Raw genomic sequence first — 6122 nt, 5'->3', positions numbered from 1 at the left:
CCAGAATGAAACTCCCACCCTTTCAAGCCACCCTTAGGTCATATTACAAATCTCTCACATGCACACAAACACATGCTCCAGCAGCTCACTCCCTTACATTACATGACTTGCTTAGCTCATTATAAAGTTTGACATTGACTCATCGCCTGCTGTCCGACCCAATCCAACACACTGCAAAAAATGTCTTAATCAGTATTTTTGTTGTTGTTTTCGAGTAAAAATATAAAAAAAATCCACCAAACAAGATAAATTTACCTGAGAAGCAAATTTATGCATTGTATATAAATATCTGTAATACTATGGGTGTTTTGTCAACATCGGGCACTTTTACCACTGTGGATTTCTAGAAAGTAAAGTCTTGTTAAAATATTTTTCACACTTTTATTTTAATTTGTAGGACACACTTTATATTAGGTGTCTTAAACTACTTGGTACTTGTTCTCATTATGAATATATGTGTTGTTGCATTGTACTTACATTTAAAGTACCAGCATTAAATTACATCTGTAGTTACACTGTTATCTTTACCCCTAAACCTAAACTTAACCCTTACCCTAAACATAACCCTACCCCTAACCCTACACCTATCCGCTGCTCGACCTCAATAGCAGAAAATGTGAATTTTGTAAGAATATTGCTGAAAAATATGTTGTTACACTATGAATACATTTTATTGTATGTATTTTAATGTTAGTACAGAGTACTAGAATCTGGGTAGATCAGATGGTAAGCGAACAATCAGTTCTCATAGTCAACTGTCATGGTCCTGGCACTTTTGTCTTGTTTATTCATTCTGTGGTAGGATAATGACAGTCTCCTTTGCCTGTTTGTTTCTTGTGTGTGCTTGCAGGTGCCACATGGGTGCCACGTGGAGAACTCTAGCTCTGTTGCCCTGACAACAGCTCATTTATCCACCATTCTCATAATCTGCAGTACCTGCCTCCTATTACCCTTCCCTATACAAGCTCCTCTCGTGTTCACTCTTGTGCCAGATTGTTTTGGGTTTTCCTTGTTGACTGGTTCCTGTCTGTTCTTGATACCTTGGTCGGTTTTATCCTGTTTTCTGTTTTTCCCCCCATGGGGGAGTTTATTATTTTTTGTTATATTTTGTAATAAAACCTCTGCATTTGGGTCCTTCCCTTCTCACACCTGTGACAGAACAATCTGGCCAACCTTGGACCCAGAGGAGGCAAGATGGGCATTTTCTCCACCCAGTTCCAGTCCAGAAGATGTTGGTCTCTTTTGGCATCACCCAGGGCAAAATCTTTCAGAATGGGTGGCCAATTGGCATTTATGCCAGGGAGCTGGCCCATGAGCCCCACAGGTGGTCGTATGATGAGACCCGTCATAATCATCTCTTCCTTTCGGGCCTGGACAACCTGCTCAGTGGTGAGTAGCTGGATGAGATTTTTGGTCATATTGGGACCTAGTGTACCACTTCTGTCAGTTTGCAGAGGTGGAAGTCCTGCTCAGGTGATTGAACTCCAAGCCTGACCGCATCTCTCTGCCCATGCCCTGTCCTTCCCCTGGCTCTTCTCGGGCATCTCGCCGATGTAGGAGGCAGAGGAGCCCGCTGCCGTCGACAAACCTGTCCAGTTCTCTGCTGACCACCAGGAAGTGGCTGATCTCGCAGCAGCATTCCTGGATGGTGCAAGCACACTGCATTGTTTCTGGATGGGTCAGAGTCCACTGCAGTTCACCACAAGGGGTCGGTGTGCGCTGCAGCTCCCTTGAAGGCTGCTGGTGTACAATCTACCATCTCAACAGCCACCAATGCTCTATCTGACTCATCACCAGTGGCCGCTGTCTAAACTGTCCAGTCTCCAGCAACCATTGCTCTACCTGATCCTTGTCCAGTGGCCACCTGCGAGGCCTTCCTTCTCATACCCGTGACATAAACTTGTTGAATGCAGGAGAAATGGGCAGCGGTAAAAATCTGAGCTACTTGTTATGGCCAGACGAATGGGTCAGAGCATCTCTGAAATGGCAAGGCTTGTGGGGTGTTCCCAGTCATCAGTGGTGAGTACCTACTGACAGCATTCTGAGGAGGGACAAACCACAATCTGGCAACAGGGTGTTGGGCGCCCTAATGCTCACTGATGCTCGAGGGCAACAAAGGCTATCCTGTCTGGTCCGAACCGACAGAAGTTCTACTATGGCAAAAGTCACAGAAAATTGTAATGATAGTTAAGGGAGGAATGTGTCACAACACACAGTGCATCATACACTACTGCGTATAAGGCTGCTTAGCCACAGACCGGAAAGTTTTTGGGTTTAAATATAATCATGTAAAATAATATAATCATGTTAAAAAAAAAACACTATAGGGTTTTATGTTGGTAGCCTTAGAATTTAACCTTTTGTTTAGACAGTATTTCAGTATGGTTCATGGACAACTGCACTTTCGTGTCAAGATCTGGTTACAAATGAAAGAGGACCCAAACAGGTAAGTGAAGATCAGGTCAGTTTATTGACCATAAACAGTGGATGGACTGGTGATCAGTGAACTGGAACTGGCTGGATGGCAAATCGAGCGGATTGCTTGGTGGGGTCTGGGCCGGGTGAGGGGCTGACAGTAATGGCCAGATGCTTTTCCATATAAAGCAAATTATTCAACAATCTGTGATTTCCAGTGATGCTTTCAGTGGTTTTAGGACATAGGATTAAAAGGACATTTGTGTGATTTGTGTGAAATGAAAACAAAAAAGAAATAGTTTGTGAAGTTTATGCTTAAAACAAGAAAAAACAATTTGCCACAGTGGGGTAAGAAAAATATCCTTAATTTAAGATAGCTTGTTGAAACCAATTCTTACTTTGCTTCTCAAGTAAATGTATCTTGTTTCAAGAAAGGGTTTTGAAATTGACTGGAATGCAAGAAAAACGTGCCTCCGGAATAAACAACACTAAAACTTTAAGTCTTTGAGATATGAGTGGGTATTAGTCATACAGTATGGCATGTCATAGCACACACATCTAGTTGAGAAATGACAGAGATAACAGTGGATGTAAGTTGATTCGATCTACCCTTGTTTTTCATGGAGCTGTGCTGTACTCATGTCACAAAAATGATTTCCTCTATACAGTACCAGGCTTGGCTCTCTCAAGAAAGGATTCACCATAACGCTTATCCTGTACATGGGAGGCTCCATGAAAATGTCTGCCTAACGGCAGGTTAACAAACTGTTAACTGTTTGATTAAATGTGACACCAGCAAAAATTCTTGCCTTCATTACAGCTGAGCTGGTAACAGAGAGGATTATTTGATTTGAAGGATAAAGTCTGAATGATTTAAACATGTTTGAGTTCAGCCATTCCCTTTGCCCTGTAACTATGGGACATTTTAAGCTTGCCTCACACTGATCTCCATAACAATTTTTGGAAAGATTGTAAAAACTATTTATTTATGTATTTATTTCACTTATTGAAGAAAATATCATGATGCTTGGGTGTTGTAGGTGGTTTCCAAGACATTGCTATGCAGTTGCTAGGGTTTTCTGGGTGATTGATATGTTGCTCTGGTTTGTTGCTAGGGTGTTATGGGAGGCTGTTAGGGTGTTGTGGGTGATTGCTATGGTGTTCTGTGGGGTTGTTAGGGTGTTCTGGGTGGTTGCTAGGATGTTCTCATGATTGATAGGTTGTTCTAAGTTGTTGCCTGGGTTTTTTTGGTGGTTGCTAGGGTGTTCTGGCTGATTGTGTTCTGGGTGATTACTAGGATGTTCTGGATGATTGTTAGGGTTTTATGGGAGGTTGTTAGGGTGTTCTGAGTGGTTTTAAGGTGTTGTGGGTGTTTGCTAAGGTGTTATGGGGTTGTTAGGGTGTTCTAGGTGATTGATGGGGTGTTCTGTATGATTGCTATCATATTGGTGGTGGTTGTTAGGGTGTTCTCAGTGATTGATATGTTGTTCTTGGTTGATGCCAGGGTGTTGTGGGTGGATGTTCGGGTGTTCTGGGTGATTCATATGGTGTTCTGTGTTGTTGCTAGGGTGTTATGTGAGGCTGTTAGGGTGTTGTGGGTGATTGCTATGGTGTTTTGGGTGGTTGCTAGGATGTTCTTATGATTGGTAGATTGTTCTATGTGGTTTCCAGGGGGTTTTGGGTGGTTGCTAGGGTGTTCTGGTTGATTGTGTTCTGGGTGATTACTAGGATGTTCTGGGTGGTTGTTAGGGTTTTATGGGAGGTTGTTAGGGTGTTCTGGGTGGTTTTAAGGTGTTGTGGGTGGTTGCTAAGGTGTTATGGGGTTGTTAGGGTGTTCTAGGTGATTGATATGTTGTTCTTGGTTGATGCCAGTGTGTTGTGGGTGGATGTTAGGGTGTTCTGGGTGGTTGCAAGGGTGTTATGGGTAGAGGAGGAAAGAGTACTGATTGTTTTTACTTAAGTAAAAGTATTGCTACAGAATAAATAATTATTTAATATTACATAATAAATATTCTTTATATAACATCCATACCTTGTGAACTTTTGGACTCTAACCGGTGAGGCTTTTCAGATGGATAAACAGCAGCACAGGGTAAGGAAGTACAGTACACCGGTGTGAGAGAGAGTGTTACACACTTTGCACAAAAGGGCAAACGGTTATGGAATTTAGCGTGGGAGTACAATACAGAACTGATGTGGATTGATAGAAGTGGAGAGCCCATCTGTGCACGTGATGGTGCGAGGAACCGGATGTGGGGAAAATAATTATGTTCAGTGAATAGTCAAAAGAAGATCGCAATGTATTTAAATATAACTATATCAGATAATATTAATAAAACATGTTTTGAATTTCTGGGCTATTTTTGTCAATTTCAGTGGCATTTTTGCCCTGAGTCACCATTAATTTCCGACATAAATGTCATTGTATCTTTCAAAGGTATTTAGAATTTGTTTTAGACATATAGTAGCAAGTAAACAAGATATCCCCACATATATGTCAAACTACATTGTATATTTGACACAGTTAAAACATTGCCTACCTTGAAAACAATTGAAGTTTGATGAGTGGTTAAACATGTTGAGACGGTTTCCTTGTACCTGAATGAATGGCTCCTTTCCAGAATAAAATGAAATATGCAGAAAATTACACAGTATTACAGTTCTTGTATAGTGACAGGGCAGAAAATCTTGGAGAAGCTAGAGAAGAGAGGCACTGTCGGCAGTTGTTGCAAGCTGCTGCTGTGTTCATGATGCTGTGCCCAGCGGGCTTCCGTCAGCACAGCATGTTTAGTTTATAAACAGATTTAGTGCTTAGAAATTTCTTCTTCCCAAAATTTCTGAAATATTATGCATTTTTTAGTACTTTGTAATTCTGGTGAAAAATAATTGTAGCGAAGTTGAATACTTAATCAACTCAAGTTAAAGTTTTATTTATTTATACTTAAAATTAGTACTGTAATGAGAGTAGTTGTAATTCGTTACTTTCCACCTCTGGTTGTGGGAGAGTGCTATGGATTTCTAGGTGGTTGCTAGGGTGTTGTGGGTCATTGCTCTGGTTTTCTGTGTGGTTGCCAGGGTGTTCTGGGTGATTGATAGGTTGTTCTGTGGTGTTGCTAGGGTATTCAGAATGGTTGCTAGGCGGTTCTGGGTGGTTGCGAGGGTGTTCCAATTGATAGTGTTTTCTGGGTGGTTGCTAGGGTGTTCTGGGTGGTTGCTAGGGTGTTTGAGCTGATTGTGTTCTTAGTGGTTGCTATGGTACTCTGAGTGGTGTTCTGGGTACTCGCAAGGGTGTTCTGTGTGGTTGCTAGGGTGTTCTGGCTGATTGTGTTCTTGGTGGTTGCTATGGTACTCTGGGTGGTATTCTAGGTGCAAGGGTGTTGTGTTTCATTGCTATGGTTTTCTGTGGGGTAGCTAGGGTGAATAATGGGAGATTGCTGTAGTGTTCTGTGTGATTTAGAGGCAGTTCTGGGAAGTTGATAGGGTGTTGGGGGTTATTTCTTTGGTTTTCTGTGGGGTTTCTAGAGTGTTATGGGAGATCGCAAGGGTGTTTTGGTTGATTACTAGCTGTTCCAGGTGGTTGCTAGGGTGTTCTGGTTGACTGTGTTCTGAGTGGTTCATAGGTTATTTTGAGTGGTTGATAGAGTGTTACTGGTGGTTGCTAGGGCTTTCTGGATGGTTGCTAGGGTGTTCTGGTTGATTGTGTTCTG

The sequence above is a fragment of the Xyrauchen texanus genome, chromosome 25 (genome assembly GCF_025860055.1).
Source record: "Xyrauchen texanus isolate HMW12.3.18 chromosome 25, RBS_HiC_50CHRs, whole genome shotgun sequence".
Lineage (NCBI taxonomy): Eukaryota > Metazoa > Chordata > Actinopteri > Cypriniformes > Catostomidae > Xyrauchen > Xyrauchen texanus.
This window is presented reverse-complemented; position numbering follows the sequence as displayed.